Raw genomic sequence first — 21,460 nt, forward strand, 5'->3', positions numbered from 1 at the left:
GAGTTTCACAGCAACATGTTTCTATTAGGGTTACAAAGAACCAGCTCAGACCTAACCTCTAATGGATTTAGCTACTCATAATGGTGTTTACAAATAACATAATCATTAGAGGAATTAAAACATACATAAACTGATGAAAGGATGAAGAAATCGCCCTCTTAGCCGTCTTGTAGTCTCAAAATCGCACTTTTCTCTCTTTAATTCGTAACCCTTATTTTTGGAATAGACTTCAGCTTAAATAAGCACAGAACTTCGTCCAAATCGTGTCACATTTTAAGTAAATCGTGACACATTTTCACCTTGTGTAGCAAGAAACTGAATTAAGCTTTCTCCAAATCGTGTCACGTTTTGCCCATCGTGGCACGTTTTCTCAATGTCGAATCAATGCTTTCTGCCTTGTCCAAATTGTGTCACGTTTTTGACAAATCGTGACACGTTTTTCTCTTCAGCGTATTCTTCAGTTTTTCTGCTTTTCTTGCTGCATAAATTGCCTTGTGAACTCCAAATTGTGATAAAAAATACATAAAAATTACGTAATGACGAGATGTCATCAGTTACTGCCATGGAAGAAGAAGCTACCATAAATATACCTCATAAGGATGCTATTTAAAAATTCACAGATCCCCTTTGGTAGAACATAGCAACGCTTATCCTGGTAATAAACCAAACTCTTCGCTCAGCACTTCTTTTAGTTTTGCCTTACAAAATATCACAAACAAGGTGATTGAGAACAACCTTTAGCAATCCACATAGCATATTTTGGAATTGGTTCTACAAAATGATCCACCAACAGAACATTATGAGAATGTTGATAATGATAATGTTAGGATTCATCCCACGGCGATCAGGTATTTAGTTCGACAACAATTCATGCGGAAAGGGTGCTAGAGCACAGTTGGATATAGAGACAACAATTGTTACTACATGACATTATTGTCTGATGCTTCAGAAGTACTTGGAGTTACTTAGTTAAATCAGTGCAAGGGAATAATATACTTATGATAACGCAACAACTAAAACAACAACAACTAAATCAAGCACCATACAAAACCCATTCTAAGGTTGTATCGTTCCCACTTAACCAATGAATATTTTTCATTGGAACATGTTATTCGTGAGGATTACTTTATGGACCATTATGGTTTGTCAAATTTTCGATTCGCTTATATTGTCTGCTTTTTATGCCTTTACTTTGACCTTTTGAGGGTTTGGTTTGGTCCCCCTATTGTATATATTTTTCCACTATTTTAATAATATTTATGAGTAAGGTCCCATAGGATGGGGTTTTTTTTTTGAGGTGCCAACCTAATTGCGATCTCAGAGTATCCCCTTGATGCCTATCATTTCTCTTAGTTTATCATAAAAAATGATTCAATAAAAAATTATATTGATCCTACCATTCGTTGTACTTTTGCAAAAATATGTTCTCACTCAATGTTGTATTATAATTGATAATAATTTTACCATGGTAAAATACAATATTTATTTTCCTTTTACTATCATGAAAGGTTAAAAAACAATTTTAATTTTTTTAAGGAAAAGTAATGAAAAGTTAGTTAAATAATATTCAATTCTTACAATTAAGTATATTTTATGGCCTCTTTCCTATGAGCAATAAAGGGGAAAAAAAACAACACATTGATATACCTAAGAGATGCTTGATGATTATTCCTATTTTATGATGGATTATTAAAATACCATAAACAATTTATTTATTTTTATGAGACTATGAAATTTATACACTACAAATATACCAAATCATATACTATTTGTCATATAAAAATTAAAGATGGAAAGATATGGTTGAAACTCTAAAATTTGTTCATGTTCTAAGTCTATTTATTTCCATATTTCTTTCCATAATAGTATCTTCTTCATCCTTTCCCTTGATGCCACAACCTTGTATGACACATAAGGATTGTCCGAAAATACACAATATTGGTGTTAAGTGTCATACAGGCTATTGTATAAGGATCTTTTTTTTTTTTTAGCAGAAAGAGGTTGCAAGACTGCGAACCTCTAAACTTCATTGAAAAAAGAAAACAAGATACAAAGGAGGGGGGACCAAGCCAAAACCCTCAAAAGGAAACAAACCTAAAGCTTGGCATACCAAGCTTTTCTTTACCAACAAAGCTAGAAATACAAGTAGGAACTGTTTCCCAAACAAACAAACCGTGTAAAGACAAACCTATGTTTGCAAGGGAATCAGCACATTGATTCCCCTCTCTATAAATATGGGAAATCAAAAAAAGCATAGTAGAAAGTAACATTTTACAGTTGAACCTTCTGTTACTGAGGTTCCAAGGAATGATAGCCTCGTTAGAAAAAGCCAGCACTACCAACTTGGAATCAGTCTCCAACCAAAGGTTAAGCCAATTCTTCTGGCGAGCAATCTCAATTGCCCTCATTGCGCCACAAAGCTCAGCTTGAAAAGCATCACCTATACCAATATTCTCAGCAACAGAGAGTATGCAGTCTGAGTAGCAGTTCCTGAAGATTACACCGCAAGCAGATGCTATAGAGGAGGCTGAACCATCAGAGTTGGCTTTAATCCAACCTGGGAGCGGAGGTTGCCAAATAATTTCTTTGATCTGAGGAGCTCTAGGAGGATGAATGAGAATGCTAAACTTCTTTAGAATTTGAAAATCAGTCATGGAAGAGGTGGAAGTGAAGTTTGTATTGTTGCCTGTCAAAGTAACACTTGAGGAAATTTGGCTGATAGCTGATTTCCAGTGAATCTTGTTGTTATTGAATCTAGCCTGGTTTCTAACATACCAAAGAGTAGTTAAAATATTAATCACAGTTGCCTTGATCACAATCTTGCACTGAGGGCTCCAACTCCTGTCACAAAGCCTCCAAATGTCTTCAATGTCATTAAAGTGCAAGCTTAAATTTAAAATAGATGACAACCAAATCCAGATCTTGATCGCGTAAGGGCAATCAAAGAAGATGTGAAAAGAGGATTTTGAATTATTGTAGCAGAGATCACACATAGAAGGAATGCTAAGACCTCTCTCCATAAGCTTCTCATCAGTAGGCATTTTAACATGCTTGATTCTCCACGCAATTAGAGATTTTGAAGGAGGGATGTCTCTACACCAAATGGTTTTGGCCCAATGAGTTCCCTGAAGTTGATTGGCTTTGAGAAGGTATGCGTCTTTAAGAGTGAGGTCGCCCGAGGTTGAGTTTGTCCAAACAAGCTTATCCGATTTCACTTCTTTAAGGATAGTGACTTGCTCCACAAGTTGTTTCAGATTGGGAAAAAAAGTTTGCAGTTGCCATGGAATGCACCATTGAAAGTTTCAGATAAAATCACTGACTTTGCTTGTAGGAAGGGTTGCACTTGCGTAGGTATTTGAAGGATATCACATAAGGGAGGACCCCCCATTTGTCTGTCCAGAAATTTATGCTAGTATCATCACCAATTAAAGATAAAGAGTTCTCCATGATAAAAGAAGAATCACTTTTGACACTGCTCCATAATGAAGAAAAAATATGGTGATTAATGATGTTGCCATCTCTGATGGTTCTGCTCCGTAACGCAATGGCCCAATCCTCATCTGAATTAATAAGATTCCAACGAGTCTTCAGGTTAGAAGCCTCATTAAGCATAATTAGAGATCTGATGCCTAAGCCTCCCTCTTCATACGGCCTGCACAGCTTTTTCCAAGAAACAACCACCAATTTTCTCTTAGTAATATCCCCGCTCCAAATGAAATTCTTGATACATCTCTCCAGCTCTCTGAGTAAAGAAACAGGCCAGGAGTAAACACTAATGCTGTGAATCAACATACCTTGAACCACTGACTTAACTAGCTGCACTCTCCCAGCTATTGACAGTAAGGAAGCCTTCCAATTAGCCAGCTTGACTTTGATCTTATCAGCTATTGATTGAAAGTACGCCACTTTTGGTTTTCCTTTGAAGATTGGGACACCAAGATAAGTGAAAGGAAGCTGCCCTATATTGAAACCTATTAAATTTGCAAGCGGCGACAACCTAGCTGTGGATATGGAACCTGAGTAGATTGTTGACTTTGAAGCACTGATGTTCTGACCTGAGGCAACAACATATCTCTGAAATAACTCTTTGAGAACAGTTAAGCAAGATTGTTTCCCTTTACAAAAAAACCATAATGTCGTCGGCATATAAACTGTGAGAAGGTATAGATACATTCCTAGAAGCTTTAATAAGTTCAAGTTTACCCTCATCAACTATCTTCTTGATGCTCCTACTTAAAACATCCTCTGCAAGACAGAACAAAAGAGGAGAGAGGGGGTCACCCTGTCTGACCCCCCTATTACAGTGAAAATAACCATTTTGAGTACCATTAATGGAGATTGAGAGAGTTGCTGAGTGGAGAATAACTTCAATCCATTTGCAAAATGTTTGATTAAAACCAAAACGTCTTAGAACTGAAAGCAAGAAGTTCCAATCAAGAGTATCGAAAGTTTTAGAGATGTCAATCTTTAAAGCTAAATTACCTCCATAAGATTTCTTGCGCAGCAAATTGATGGCCTCTAAAGCAAGACAAATACAGTCCCTGATGTTCCTTCCTTGAATAAACCCTCTTTGTTCCTTTGAGACTATACCAGACATGATTTTAGCTAATCTATCAGCCAAGACTTTAGAAATAATCTTGAATTTAAAGTTAGCCATTGCAATTGGCCTATATTGATCAATAGTATCTGCATTTGGAGACTTGGGGATCAGGATCAAAGTGTTCGCATTGAAGTTTTGGATCAACCAACTTTTAGTGAAAAATTCCATAACAGCATTTGTGACAGCTGAGGAGATAATGTCCCAATAAGTTTGGAAAAAGAAGGCACCAAAGCCATCTGGGCCTGGGGCCCCATCTTTGTTGAGATCAAACACCACATTTTTGATTTCCAGATGAGAAGGAATCATGGTGAGCATTGTGTTCAAGCTGTCATCAACCAAATTTGGGATTGCTTCCTCCACAAGTAATTAGTCCTGCAAAATAACATGGTTAGTGCAAAACAAATTTTTATAATAATGAACAATGTGCTCTGAGATTTGTTGTTGATTGGTGTTGATTTGGTCATCAATTCTAAGAGAGGATATGAGTTTGGTGGTATTTTTAATCTTTGTAAGTCTATGGAAGTAACTGGTATTTCTGTCCCCATCAATGTGCCAATTCACCTTTGCTTTTTCTTGCCAAAACCAGTCTTGAATTTTAAGAGCACCTTCAAGATCTTTTAGAGCAACTTTTTCTTGGGCCATGAGATCATCATTAAAGCCAGACTGTTGTATAATGTGTTGAATATCAGAGACTTTTGTCTCAGCATTCTGCACCATTGTGTGAACATTACCAAAACAGTTTGTATTCCACTCTTTCAACTTGTTCTTCAGGATCTTCAACTTCACATTAAGAATATGCATAGGGCATCCAATAATTGTCTGATTCCAACTATTAGCAATAAGGTCCCTGCAATCATTATGTAAAGACCACATCTTCATAAATCTAAACTGAGATCTAAAACTGCAATCAGTGAATTGAAATTCCAAGAGCAAGGGATAGTGATCAGATCTCAGTCTTGTTAAAGTTGAACAAGACACAGTAGAACAAAAATCTAACCAAGCTTGGTTACAAATAGCTCTATCAAGCCTTCTCTCGGTATGAGCTCTACCACTCCTACCATTCTGCCAAGTATACCAAGCACCTCTAGTTGGAAGGTGCAGTAAATCATTTTGATTTGTCCAGTCTTGGAAATCTGCATAGGTAACCTAGCAGGCGCCACTCTACCACTGTGCTCACCAGCCTCTAAAATAGTGTTATAATCACCAATAAGACACCTAGGTAAGTTGAATTGATTCAGAAGGTTTGTAAGATCAGACCACAAAAGCCTTCTTTTCACATAGCAATTTGATGCATAAACAGCTACCAGACCAAAACTTTTGTTATTATCAATCACCGAGAAGGCTACAAATTGATCAGACACTGCATAAATGATGGGGTTCAACCTCATAGCACAAATGCACCACAAACTTGGGATCAAGTTATTTCTGTTATTTACTGTAAATAGCTTAAGACCTAGCCTATGGAGCCATCTTCGAGGGAATTGATCAAAAGAAATCCAAGGTTCAGAGATTAAGATAATATCAGGTTTATCCTGAATAATTATTTTTTGTAGGGCCAATTTTGATGGAGCATTGGCCAGGCCCCTTATGTTCCAATATAAAGTCTTCATTTAAAAGGTTTGGGGTGACCAACCTTTGACCTGGTTGAGTAACTATTTGTTACTGCCTTTTTCTGAAGCTTTGTTTTCCTCCTTGATTGCACCATTTGAAAACTGGTTGATTCATCTCTGTTGTGGATAGGCTCCCCTCTCTCCAGTTCAGTTAGTAATCTATTCTCTACTCCTTCATTCTCTGCAATGGTGGCCCAAGAGTCTCTTAAAAATTGCATGTCCTGCTGCACTCTTATTGGAACAGCTTCATGGTTCGACCCCGAGTCATTTGAGATGCTATCTTCATCATCAACTTGTGTGGCATCTACAAAATCAGTCTCTACCGTGCTTGAATCATCATTGCTATCAATGTTATCCTTCTTTGAACTGTTGTGAGTGCTGCTTTCAGGGTTACACGCATTACTACCCTCAGTATGATTAGGGTTTTCATTAGTGCCAGCATTTCCATCCAAGTTCTCATTATGTAATACTAAAAATCTGTTAGATTGGACCAGTGGTGGGGATTTTTCAATGTTTTGCAAGTCTTCTCTGGTTTGGTCATTCACCAAAACAGTTTCGGTGATTGGATCATTACGTTGTTCAAGGTTTAAATTGTGTGTGTTGGAATTTTCTCTATCTTTAATGGGTTCAGGGTTGTTGATTTCAGGTGGTTTCTCAAAGTCCTGTTGCGCCATGCTATCTTTAACTGGGACAAAGATCTTTTCAGCTTGTTTTTTCTGCTTATTCCTGTATCTAACTTCTTTGTTTGGTGCGACTTCTTCTGTAACTTGAATTCTTTTGCAGATTTCCAAATAGTGACCTACCATATTACAATGCGTGCAAAATTGTGGTAAGTTTTCGTATTCCACTTCCACAAAAAAAGTGAATCCCTTCCTTTCAACTAAGATTTTGTAATGAAGTTCTTGGGAAATATCAATATCAACTAAAACTCTCACGTACTGTCTGAATGTCCGTTCAAACATAGGTTTTGTTACAGCAGCATCAATAATTATTGGAGACCCTAAGCTACTAGCAATAGCAGTGATGATCCTCGGCCTCCAATATTCCTGAGCTAGGCCAAAGATTTTGACCCATACTTGTGCTGAAGTGTTTTTTTGGGAACTAGGGCTAAAGTCATTTTGCCAAGCAAACAGTTTAAGCACACCAGGGTTAAGATTCCAAGAAGAAACTGACCTCACCCTTCTAACATCCTCTATAGAAGAAAAACAAAATTCATAAAATCCCTTACCAATGAATGAAACACCCCATCGATCCAGATCCTTCCATAAAGTCTTTAGCTTGTTCTTCAGGTTGAATACCGTTAGAGGTGTGCTTCCCTTTGGCCAAATAATCCTACCATGAAGATGGAGTTTGCAATCTTTGACACCAACTTCATACTCGTCATCTGAAATTGATATTGCAAGATTACCTCCCTTGTAGCAGGGCTGAGGGAGCTGTGATTCTGGGACCTCACACACATGAGAAAGGGCTTGAGCGAAGGTTTTTGTAGTTTCTGGGGTTGTTGAAGCTTTTAGGGATCTAAAAATTCCCACTTAAATGAATGAATTCTTGCACTTGCAAAAGAATTGTACAATATACCTTATATTAGAATGATCCACTTGTTGTCCTTTTGTTTTTATGCATGCACTAAATAATTTTTTCTTTCCTAATTTAATGTACCTTCAAGTTATGTTTTTGTACCCTAAGATGGTGGGACTAAAATGAAATAACGCATAAAAGAGTTTTATTTTTAATGTCTCATTACCTTATAGATTTGAAGGTATCACCACGGTCTTCAATCCATACATTAAAAAGTTTGAGATTTTGCATTTCTCGGTGAAAAATAAAATGGAGACCTAACCAAAGTGGAAACGAAGTTTGTAAACATCTCTTTGTACTGTGATACAAATCTCTAAAAAAATTGAAGTGAAAAATTCCACATGTAAAGTTTTAATTATTTATTTTTAATTTTTATAGTATATACGCTACAAGTTTTAGAATTTTCTTTATGCTAGGAAAAAAACTAAAGCATTACTAGAATGAACCCATACTATATAGACACTACTAGAAAAATTAAATTTAAAGAAGGTGCAAATCTGTCAGCAAATTAAGAAATTTCTGTCACAAACCATTTTAGTGATATACTTAGCGACGCACCAAAATTCATAACAAAATCATGCCTCACAAAATATCAGTGTGTACGTACATTTGATAATCGTCACAATTTGTGATTGATTTTTTTCGTTACAAAGATTAAAATCCATATATGAAGTTAAAAGTAATGGATACAAGGAACATGGGTTTGAATCGCAACCCTTTGAAAATTGTGGCTGCTTCTCAAACCTTGAGAAGATGTTCAGACTTAAGAATCAGAAGTATGAAAGTGAATTTGATACAAGAAGAGATTGGTTAACTGTGTTTGCTTTTGAACTATCAAATAAAGGGGTTAAGGGATAGAGAAGATGACAATAAGCAATTATTTTGGTTCAACCAACTGGGCTAGTCCAGTCCCCACTGACTGTGAGATTTCCTAATTTGGTTCCTAAGATACCCTCTTAGAATCTCCACCTTTCTCTTCTTTTATGGTTTTCATGTCCATACAAGTTTTGCACAGTCTCCTCAGACTTTAAGTTACCAAACAATCCACCTTTATAACCCAAAGAGGATTAGTAAATAATTTTAATTGTTTACACAATTGTTTTTGTGATCATGATCTTTTACAAAAAAATCATATCTCACAATTTCCTCTCTCTATCTATTTATCTCTCTGTCTAAGTTCAATCTGATCACACACGCATGAATCTAAACTTTTCAAATACACATTTAAGATGTTCCAAAGATATAGTGGAGGCTTGAGTGTATTTGTGACTTCTACATAGACATAACAAGATTTGTATATGTATATTAGTAAAATTAGACTAGTTTAAATATTTCATTATGAAGCTGAATAACTAGCAAAAAAAAACTAATATACCGGTTAGACAGTCTAGACTCGGCATTAATATGTATCTATTTAAATTATGAAGATGAATTACTTGCTTGCTACTTACAGAACCCAACTGTCTATTCTTCTAGTTCAGGCCACAAACAACCTATGAATATGTTTAGTGGTTGATATGATAACATTTTAGTGGTTTGGTGTTGAGGTATAGAAAGTTATTCATTGTGGATAATTTGTTACAGAGAGAAATTTGATTCCATGTAGCTTGGAGTAATAATACTATTGAGAAGATCAAGTATATGACAAACGAGGTAAGCAAGTTAAAATTGCTTTGTTTTAGGTATAATTGGTTTAGACTTGTTTTCTTGATTTTGATTATAGGATTTAAAATCACTGTCGAAATTGAATGCTTCAATGTAGGGGAGATGTTATATAAATGTTCCTCATTGAAGTAGCTCCTCCTTTCTCATTGAAAACATAATTTTAGAAAATAAAACAATCATTGGTTAGTATCTCATTGATTGATGCCTATAAAGCTCTCAATATTTGCTAAAAATTCATACTAATAATTGCGGTCATTATTTCAGGTTGGGGAAAACAAGTCAAAGAAAAGCTTACTACATTGTAACTTTTAACCAAAGGTAGGTTCTGTTTTGTGAATTAGATTCTTGTCTTATCTTTTTTTTTTCTTTCGAATGGGACACAAACTAGAGGACTGTGTTAGGTGTTGTGTTGTGTTGCGCTACGGCAGCTGCCTGTTGTGTTGGAGGTTTTGCGGGTTTTTGTGGGTCTGCTGGCTACGTTTTTCCTTGATGTGCAGTGCGGTTTTTTCTTTGTTGCGTGGGGGCTGTCATAGGTCCGGCAGATTGTGGGGTGATTGTAACACCCCGTTTTCCTAACATGTAAAATAATACATAATAATAATCAGAGTATTCAACTTAAAACAGGATGTCATATTTCTTTAAATCATAAATCAAATATAATTAAGTCAAAATCTGCTCTTTATTTAAAACAACTTCTGTCAATAACTTCAAATATGTCGCAGCGGAAAAATTCTTAAATGTTAAACAAATACTCGACACTAAAGGCCTCAACATCTTAAACAACTTATTAAACTAAATCATAGTCATGTAAAATCATAAGCAATACGTAAGGAATAGAAAATAGCCACAAAAGTTCTCATCTCGTTACGTATCAGAGCACCTAAAGACACGGTGAGAGATAGCCACTCACGACAGCAATCAATAGCTACTTATTCTCGATCACCTGCAAGTTACTCATGCGAAGAGAAACATTTCCAAGCAGAAGGGGTGAGGTTCACAAACAATAATGTTAAGCATATAATTTAACAATTATATTTAACAACATAAACATCATCAACATATCATAACAATAGTCATGTAGCATCATTATCATCATCATAATCAACTTCGTAATCAACATCAATATCAACTTCAAAACTCAACTTGACTCGACAATGGAACTTAACTCGACTATGCAACTCTAGTATTTTACTCATGCATGTGGTACCATTCTAGGGCATAAGCCCTCGTCGCTTCTGAGCATAAATATACTCCTAGGGCATGAGCCCTCGTTGCTATTGAGCAAAAGCACCTAGGGCATGAGCCCTCGTCTTTATTGAGCAAAAGCTCCTATGGCATGAGCCCTCGTCTTTAAATGGGTATGCATGGACTCAACAACAATACTTTGACGACCAACAACTTCAACGACATCGACAGACAACTTTAAACGACATTGACAAACTACTTACAACTTAAACGACATTGAAAAACTACTTACAACTTTGAAGACATTGACGACAACTGTGGTAACGACAACGACAACGACTTCACATCATAATTTCATATTCAACAATCATAAGCAACGTCATATAACATGGTATTCAAACATCAACAATTCATCATATAACATCATTGTAAAAACATAATAAATTATACACAACAAATTTTCATGTCAAACCAAGGCTACTGGAAAGATATCACAATTATCAAGCAACTTTCCTGTTTATACCAAAGACCAATTCAAAATAGAAAACGTGTGAAACAGACGCAAAAACATGAAACAAAGAATGATGTCACCGTACAATTCCGCGAAGACCTCCTTGGAGTGTTTTCATCATAACTCAAAAACTAAAAATCATATTCACGTCAAACCAAAGCCACTGGAAAGCTAACATAATTATCTAAAACTTTCATTTTTACACCCAACGCCAATTCTGTACCGATCAATACCAGTTTTCATTTCAATTTCGAAAAAGTTGTCCAGAAAGTCCATAAAAATTCATTGTGACCTACATGCCGTAATTTGACCATAACTCAAGTTCTATAAATCGTTTTGACGTCAGACCAATGGCATTAGAAAGCTAACATCCATACCTACAATTTTTGTGTTTACACCTAAGACCAATTTCGTACCGATCAATACCAGTTTTCATTTCAAAATTCGGGACTGAGATAAGAAAAAAAAATCAGGAAAAGCATTTTATATTATTCGAACTTCACATTTATTCAAAATCATCACAATCAACAACAACAACTGAACATAATTCATACCCAATTCATAATATGGCATTAACAACAACAATCATCAACAACCACAAATCAACAACAACATAACATAAATCATCAATTATCACTCTTAACCCTAATTCTCCAATTCTCAAAAACTAAACCTACAACATGTTAAATGAAATTTTCAGAATCATAGACTCAAGATTATTGAATGATAGTCCCACCCTTACCTTAGATTGATTGATTGCAAGGATTCTACAGACTTCTCTTTTCTGGTCCTTCTCTTCTCTAGGTTTCTCCTTTTTCTCTAGGTTTCTCTTGTTTCTCCCAAAAACAGTTTGCACGTAATCCTTCTTTTCTAACTCTGACTCTCCTCTTTATATAAACCTTAACTTATTTATTTTCTCTTAATTCCAATTCTGCCCCAAAGCCTCATTATTCTAAATAATTATATTTTTCCACTAAATATATTCATCCACTAATTATATTCTCCCACTAAATATATTCTTCCACTAAATATATTCTCTAACTAATTATATTCTCCCACTAAATATATTCTTCCACTAATTATATTCTCCCACTAAATATATTCTAATAAATAATAAAATAAAGCCACTCAATAAAATACCAACATATTACATAATTAAATAAATCATATAATTCGACTCTATCTCAAGAAAAATAATTAAATAACAAGGAGGGCGTTACAGTGATCATTAGGTGTAACTATGGTGGCGCAATCTAGAGGTGTTAATCCGGATTGCAGGGCTATAACTTGTGTTCTATTTAGGCTGGCTGTATTTTGCTTTTTTTTTTTTGGGTTTGTGCTACTTCTGTGTTGTTGGGGTGTCCCGCCTATACACGACACCGTTGTATTTCTTCCGTTTCTATCTCTTTGCATCTTTCAGGGGCTTGTAGTGATAATATTGGCTGATTCAAAATAATAAAACAGATGAAAATGTGGATTCTTATCTACGTATTGAAAATGAAAGTGTGGATGTTGATCATAAAATTATGCCTTTTAGCAATCTGAAACAAATTGCAGGAACAAACAATTGAAATAAAAATAGAGGTCAAATATTCATGGATGTATGCCTATTAGTATTACCAAGAGTTCTATGTCTTTAGACGATATATTTAGTGTGTTTCATATCAGTTGATTGGAATATCATATAGATTTATTAAGATGATAGATATGATGACCGTTGATTGATTAAATAGGGTGTTTTTTTGTAGGTTATATTGGTGGGTTACAACGTTTGAGTATTAGTCTATTCTGCTACAAGTTTGCAAATATAGTTCATGTACCAGTGTGTGTGGCAGAAACTCTCCTGAAGTTAGGATACTCAACTGATGAAGATCTTAAAGATGGGAGTCTGGTTTATAAACTCTGTTGTGTTTTCCATGTTTGATTTTGTAACATTTTTGTGGATTCATATGAATAGAATTTAGATATTTTTAGTTATATATTTGTGTATTTTAAATATTCATTAATATATTTATTTAAATTGTCAACAAAAATTGCACCATTTATTTTTTTTTATTAAAAATTAAACAATTGCAACTGTTGTGAAGGGTCGTAAGCCCATTTAAATTAATTTAAAAAGCCTACTTTGCGACAGTTGTGAAGGGTCGCAAGTCCCTTTAAAACCATGTGAATATCTTCCTTTGCGATTGTTGGGAACTGTCGCAGTACCTTTTGCGGCAGTTGGTATCACTGTTCTATGAAGGGTCGCAAAAGACAGTTGCGACCCCAACATTCGCGCCTGTTGGGGAACAGTAGCAAATGTACATTTGCGACCCCTCTAACAGTCGCAATCAGTCATTTTAAAAGTAGCAAAATGCAGTTTTTCTTGTAGTGAGTGTGGATTTTTTTCAAGCAATCTAATCTTTTCTTCGTATTAAGTAGCCATTGATTTGAGAAACTTTTTGTATTGTTTTGATTCAAGTCATTGTAATTCACTTTTATCCGAAATCCTGCAACTCCGTAGGTATTTTAAGTGTTTGTAGTGAGATATCATGTAAAACGACAAATAGAGATATCACATGAAGGATCGAGGATACGAAGATTGAAGACAATGGATCTTAGAAGGTTTTTGAAGACAATACAAAGTGAATAAAATTCATCCCAAGTTTCAGGGAATTGCAAGATTGAAGAACGAGCGAAAAAGGGTAGAAAATAGCTAAAAACACACATAGGGCGCATGAGGCCGATCGCCATATGCATAAAAGAAGCTTTAGTGGCTGTCCCATGCTCCCCACGCATGGAAACGACAAAGGAGTGTTGATTGCTTTATTTTCAAGTCGTGTTTGATGGAAAAAAACCCTATTTTCACTCCCTTAACCCCTAAGTAATCATGCAATATAAAAAGAGACCCTTGCACACTATTTTATTCATTTAGAAAGCTAGCGGTACAAGGCAAGCATCAGGAGCTTCAAGGCAGAGGATCTCCATCATCCTCTTGTTCTTTATAGGGTATGTTTTTCTAATCTTTTCTTCTTCTCAAGTTGTCATTGGTTTGAGGAACTTTTTGTATTGTTTTGATTGAAGTCGTTGTAATTCACTTTTATCCTAAATCATGCAAATCCATAGGCATTTTAAGTGTTTTGTAGTGAGATATTATGTAAAATGGCAAATCAAGACATCACATGAAGGATCAAAGATATGAAGATTGAGGGCAACAGTTCTTAGAAGGTTTTTGAAGACAATACAGAGTGAATAAAAGTCATTTCAAGTTCCAAGGCATTGCAAGACTAAAGAACGGGCGAGAAAGGGTAGAAAACAGTTGAAAACATACCTAAGGGGCTGCCTCATGCGACAATGCGCATGAGGTCATGCGCCCTATGCATGGGAGCAGCTTTAGCTGCTGTCCCATGCTCCACACTCATGGAAACGGTCAAGGACTGCTGATTGCTTGATTTTCAAGTCATTATTTTATGGAAAACCCTATTTTCACTCCCTTAACCACTAAACAATCATGCAATATAAATAGAGACCCTTGCACACTATTTTATTCATTAAGAAAGTTAGTGTTACAAGGAAAGGTAAAGCATCAATGGGTGTCATTTTCAGTGAAGGTACAAAGAAGGACAACCTTGAACCTTTTACGACCACTACTCCACTACCTATAACATTCTCTTGTGCATTGCACGAATCTACAACTATATCTCTATTCGAAAAGAATGATTAATTCCTTATCAAGGAAAGGATTCAAATGCATTCCTTCATAGGACATTAACCAAATCAAGAAACAAATCAATGTTGAATGATCAAGCTTCTCAAATAACTCTTTGATGTGTTGGCACTCTTCAACATCTCTTTTCTACCTCTATATAAAGGATTGAAGACTTGAAGATATTACTAGACTCCGCAATATTCAACAAGTGCCAAAACTCCGTCAAATTCATTACGCATCAAACACTTAGAATTTCTTATAAACTCTCATATCTTAGAAATTCTTAAGTCTAGAGTCTGAACTGTTTTGTATTTGTGAACACCTCTGATTGTATATCAAGTGTTCAACCAAACAATTATTTCTTTGTAATCTTTGTTTGTTATAAGTCTCTTGCTTGTGTGTTTGAGAAATTGTAATCTTGTGTTATTATAGTGAAAAATCTCTAAGTGACAAGGGGACTAGACTACTTCCGGATTGTGGAAGGAAACAGGGTAATTTCTTGTGTCTATTTCTTCATTCTCTCTCTCTCTCTCTTTATCTCTCTCTCTCTCTCTCTCTCTCTCTCTCTCTCTCTCTCTCTCTCTATTTCTATAACTTTATTATCCGCTGCACTTCAACCCCACTTCTTGTGTTTTTCTCATCTTCAATTTTGTTAGCATCAAATCTCAAGGGAACTTGTATGAACCATTCTTGTTCTAACAGAAACCATTACTTATTGAACATACTGCCTTGACAAAAGTAACTCACCATTGGAAACCTTGTGAAATGGAGGTTGAATTTGGTACCTCAAAGCCCACATAACAAGCATAGAAAATTGCAGACGTTACTGCCATGGAAGAAGCTACCATAAAAATACCGCATAAGAATGCAATTTAAAAATCCACAGAGCCCCCTTTGGTAGGATATATAAGCGTTTATCCTTGTAATAATGCAGACCCTTCTATCAGCACAATTCTTTTAGTTTTGCCTTACAAAATGTCACAAACGAGGTGATTGAGAACAACCTTGAGCAATCAACATAGTACATTTTGGAATGGGTTCTACAAAATGATCCTCCACCAGAACATTTTGAGAATGTTGATAATGTTAATGTTGAAGATGAAACCCATGAAGATCAGGCACTTAGTTCGACAACACTTTATGCGGAAAGGGTACTAGAGACACAATTGGATATAGAGACAACAATTGTTACCCCACCAAATTGTTGTCTGATGCTTCAGAAGTACGTGGAATTACTGTGTTAAATAAGTGCGAGGGAAAAATATATATAAGATAACACAATAGCTAAAACAACAACGAAATCAAGCATCATACAAAACCCACTCTAAGGTTGAATCATCCCCGCCAACTCAATGAATATTTTATATTGGATCTTGTTATTAGTGAGGATTTCTACATGGACCATAATGGTTTGTTGTCCAATTTTTAAATCCCTTCTATTGTCTGCTTTTTATGGCTTTACTTTGACCTTTTGAGGGTTTGGTTTGGTCCCCCTCTTGTATAAATTTTGAGTAATGCTAGCAACACTCTCTTTTGAACACTCTCTCTAATACTCACTCTCTTATTGGTTTAAATAATTGTGGGTCTACACTTTGAAAATTGAACCCATACAAAGTGGTGGGACATTCATTGATTTCATCCAATAAAAGAGTGAGTGCTAGAGAGAGTGTTGAAAAGTGAGTGTTGCTAGCATTCTTCATAAATTTTTCCACTTTTTTTAAATATGTTTATGAATAAGGTGCCATAGGATGGGGTTCTCTCAGAGGTGCCAACCTAGTTTCAATCTCTGAGTTTCCCCTTGATGACTATCATTTTTCTTAGTTTATTGTAAAAAGAATGATTTAATAAAAAAATATATTGATCCTACCATTTGATATACTTGTGCACAAATATGTTCTCACCCCAATGTTGTATTACAATTGCTGATAACTTTACCATGGTAAAATACAATATTTATTTTTCTTTTACTATCATGAAAGGTTAAAAAAGAATTTTAATTTTTTTGAGTAAAAAGTAATGAAAAATTAGTTAAATAATATTCAATTCTTACGATTAAGTTTATTAGATGGCCTCTTTTCTATGAGTAATAAAGGGGAAAAGGCAACACATTGTTATACCTAAGAGATGCTTGATGATTATTCCTATTTTTTGATGGATTATTAAAAAAGCTTAAACAGTTTAATTATTTTATGAGACCATGAAACTTATACACTATAAATATACCAAATCATATACTATTTGTTATATAAAAATCAAGAGAGAAAGATATGGTTGAAGCTCTAAAACTTGTTAATGTTTTAATTCTATTTCTTTCCATATTTCTATCCATAATAGTATCTACTTCTTCCTTTCCCTGGATGCCAACACCATGTATAACAGATAAAGATTGTCCAAAAAAACACAAGATTGTTGTTAAGTGTCGTAAAGGCTATTGTACAGGGATCTGAAACATCCCACTTAAATGAATGAATTCTTGCACTAGCAAAATAATTATCAAAATATACCTTATACTAGAATGATCCACTTGTTGTCCTTTAGTCTTTATTGAATAATTGTTTTCTTCCTAATTTCATGTAACTTCATGTTATGTTTTTGCACTCTAAGATGGTGGCACTAAAATGAAATAACGCATAAAAGAGTTATATTTATAATGTCTCATTATGTCATAGATTTGAAGGTATCACCATGACCTTCAATCCATACATTACAAGGTTTGAGATTTTGTACGTCTCGGTGAAAAATAAAATCAAGACCTAACCAAAGTGGAACCATAGTTTGTAAACATCTCTTTGTATTGTGATACAAGTCTCTTTAAAAATTGAAGTGACAAATTCCACATGTAGAGTTTGAATTATTTATTTTTAATTTTTATAGTATATACACTACAAGTTTTAATGTTTTCTTTATGCCGGGGAAAAATTGAGGCATTACTAGAATGAACCCATACTATATAGCCACTACTAGAAAAAATAAATTTAAAGAGGGTACAAATCCATCGGCAAATTAAGAAATTTTTGTCACAAACAATCTTAGTGATATACACACTAAAATTCATAACAAAAACAAGCCTCCCAAATAATTGTGACAAGTAAAATAAAAGGGGGGAAACACCAATACTAACTCTCTCGTGCACACGTAAGATATTAAATTTCCGTAAAAAACAATGCCAGCTACAAATTTAGAGGATTAAATTTACTATCTCCAATAGGATGAAATGTACATATTGTTGAAAATGGAAGAAGAGGAGAGTTTTTTTTTTTTTGAATAAGCTAAATAGCCCACCTAAATTGACACCAGAGAGAATCGAACCTGAGACCTTGTGGAGGAGCACACTCCCAAGACCCAAACCAATACCACGAGGCCAACCCAAGTGGGTTACTTGAGGAACAAGTCACCTCTCATAGCTCTAACTAACTTGCCACATAAGCATGTAAAACTATTATGACAGTTAGAAGAGCTATGATAGAGTACAATAGTTCATGCTAACTAGCTTATACTCCCCCCGTTTCAAAATGAGTGTCGTTTTAGCTAATTGCACACAGATTAAGGAATGTAATAATGTAGTCAAATGTTATAACAATTTTACCAAATTATCCTAATCAACTATTGGTTTGTTTTTCATTAAAGAAAAAAATAATACTTAGGAAGTAGTGTAACATAATATTAAGGGTTAATTATGTTTTTGGTCCCTACAAAATTGCGACCTTGTAAGTTTAGTCCTTACTTAATTTTAATAGCATTTTTAATCCCTACAAAAAGTTTCTGCACTCAATATTAGTCCTTACTCAATCCAAATTTGTTTAATTTATGCTTAAACTCTTAAGTTTTTCAACAATTTTTTACAGGCGTGTTAAGAACGTTATTAAAAGGTCATCCGAAAAAAATATCGCAAAAATTTGATTTCTACGTCCATATTTTTGTTACTTATATCTTAAACTTTTGTCGTTTTAAAAAATTCATATTTAATTTATTTCATGTTAAAAAATTATAGATTTTAGTAAATGAACCTTTCATAGTGTTCTAAACTTGTATAAAAAGAATCGTTAAAAAATTTAAGAGTTTAAGGATAATTAAACAAAATTTATTTTAGCAGGGACTAAAATTATAAGTAAATTTTTTTTTGTAGGGATTAAAAATGCTATTAAAATTAAGTTAGGACTAAACTTACAAGGTCGCAATTTTGTAGGGACCAACAACATAATTAACCCTAATATTAATTGAAGGGTACAATTGAAAAAAAAAAGTTATTATTGCATTGGAAACCGAAAGTGACATTCATTTTGAAACAATTTTTTTTGGCTAAAACGACACTCATTTTGAAACGGAGGGAGTACTTGTGCTAGCTTATAAATAGTGCTCACCGCCATTGTAACAGATTCATTGTGAGAATAAAGACTTTCCCTCACTGTGCTTTCTTTATTCTCTCTCACAATTCAAGTTTTACTTTTTTAATATCAGAGAGCCTTCTATTGAGAGAAGGTTGTTACGATTTAGTTACGCTTCCCTTTCCACCATATGCATGCTTTTCAAGCGTTAATTTTTCTCTGTTTTCCGCTGAAGATTCATTATCTTCATTATCTTTTTTACCTTTCAATTAATCTTCGACCAACATCAAGATTCTCGTTTTCTTTTTTGTGCTTTCTGCATCTTTTCATGTTTGTTTAACAATGGTGTGAAACAACGAATATTAGAGATATAGTTTAGTCACAATTAGTATTAGTCCTAGAGTAGTATATATAGTTGGAGCAATGCTATATCTCTAGAAAAATAACATCAAGAATTCTTCAAGAATAAAGAATAGCCAATCATAATGCACTATTTGCCACAATTCAAGGAGGTGTGGCTGAAAAATAGGAAGTGGACAAATAAATCATCCAATTAAAATTTGCCAACTGTGTCTTGAAAAATTCTTGAAGCTATTTTTCTTGAGAAGTAGCATTTTCCATATAGTTGTAACCACCCATTACTGGGTTAATTCAATCATTTGTAATATTACTCTTTAATATCAATACAAGTTTCATAGCTTTTCTCTCCTTCATCCATGGATGCCATGTTTCCTAACATGGTATCAGAGCAAATCTGGTATCCAGCTTGAAGGATATTTTCCGCTGCATTTTCCGGAGAAAAACTAATTTTCTCACGTCAGTTACACTTTCCTTTTCTTGCTTCCTTTCTAGTTCATTTTTTCCCTCCGATTCAATTTCTCGTTTTCAAGTCTTTGATTCGGTTTCAATTTCGTTACTTCTCATGTCAATTTTCATTTTCTTTCAGCGAATTCCTTTTTCGTTTTTCTTCTTCTTCTAATCAATTGTGTTCGATTTGTTCAATCGATTTAGTGTTCAATCCTTCTCTCCATTTCATCTGGTTTCACTTGCTTCTGAATTTTGTTTAAACCATTTCTTCGTTTTGTTCTTCTGCATCGATTCTTGTTACGGTTTGGTCTTGCAATTCCTTTTTATAGCAATTTTTTGATTCTTGTCTTTTTTTCCCCAATTATTAGGGTTTCGCGATTTGTTTCGATTTTGCAGTTCATTTTGTGATTTCTTTCCCGATTCCATTTGATATTGATAGCTTCAATTTCTTAAGTCAGTTCAGAACTCCTTGTTTGTTCCAAACTCGTGATTTTGATTTCAAATCTTTGATTCAGCTCGGTGTCGTCGTTTTCGCATTGATTCTCTGCGTCATTGATATTTCATCTTCTTCTTCGCTTTACTGCTCTGTCATATTGAGTATTCTCTTTTTAGAAACGGAGTTGTGTTGAAATTGCAGACTGTGCCTCTTGTGCTAGGTGTTTGTGGAAAGTTCTCACTGAAAACTTATTGGTATTTGTTCAAGCTTGGATTCATATATCTAATACTAGATTACTACTACTGATTCCTTTTATGAAGTCACTTTAGGTATGTTGGAGGTAACTGATTATGATTGAGTAGCCATGTATTGTTGATTATAAATGCTTTGGAAACTCACAATTAAGTTGAGTTGGTTCTGGTATTACTCTCAACTTTATTCCTGGTTATTGATGATTGATAATTGCTGCTACAGTTTCCATAATTGTTGATATCTGTTATGGGCTGAAATTGCTTGGTATTCTCTCTTCATGCCTCTTGTTGCCAAATGTTTATTTGAAGTATAGTTACTCATACACCAAGGTATAATTGTGTGGGACTTGCTAGCTAGTTGCTACTGGATTTACTCTCTTGAAATATTTTTTTTGGTGATTATAATCAAGCATGAAGCGCATAGTGAGTGACTGTAGAAGGCAAAGATTGAGATGTGCAATACTGAAGAGTTTGTGTACTGCATTGTTGGGAGTAACCATCTTTGATGAGTTTGGTTTAACATCATTACAACATATAGGTATTATTCATTTTGTTCATTGGTTCACTTGTTATTTGGGCATTCAAATTCTCATTACACTAGTGTAATTGGACAACTTGATATACTTGTCATCTACCATTACATCTTTTTGCTGATGTGCAAGTGGAACTTTGAAGCCTAAAGGTGTCTTAAACAAGGATCAAATATGTTTCTTCTGGTTTATCATATACTGGCTTATGATTCTTGGTTTTCTGGTATATTGCTTTGGTCTGTTTTGAGCCCCTTTTGGAACTGTGATATGGTTC

At 34.6% G+C, this 21,460-nt stretch overlaps 2 long non-coding RNA genes across 2 annotated transcripts; one reads left to right on the forward strand and one right to left on the reverse strand.

Moving 5' to 3' along the window:
- Positions 1 to 10,113: 10,113 nt before the first annotated feature.
- LOC146935808 (uncharacterized) lies at positions 10,114 to 12,682 on the reverse strand. Its single transcript, XR_015030364.1, has 2 exons — positions 11,892 to 12,682; positions 10,114 to 10,396 (listed from the first exon to the last, which is right to left on the reverse strand). It is a non-coding gene; the product is annotated as an uncharacterized LOC146935808 (long non-coding RNA).
- LOC146935809 (uncharacterized) lies at positions 12,661 to 13,126 on the forward strand. The gene is made up of 2 exons (XR_015030365.1): positions 12,661 to 12,750; positions 12,898 to 13,126. It is a non-coding gene; the product is annotated as an uncharacterized LOC146935809 (long non-coding RNA).
- Positions 13,127 to 21,460: the final 8,334 nt, after the last annotated feature.

The sequence above is a fragment of the Medicago sativa genome, chromosome 3 (genome assembly GCF_051527215.1).
Source record: "Medicago sativa cultivar Bolivia chromosome 3, Bolivia_mono, whole genome shotgun sequence".
Classification (NCBI taxonomy): Eukaryota; Viridiplantae; Streptophyta; class Magnoliopsida; order Fabales; family Fabaceae; genus Medicago; species Medicago sativa.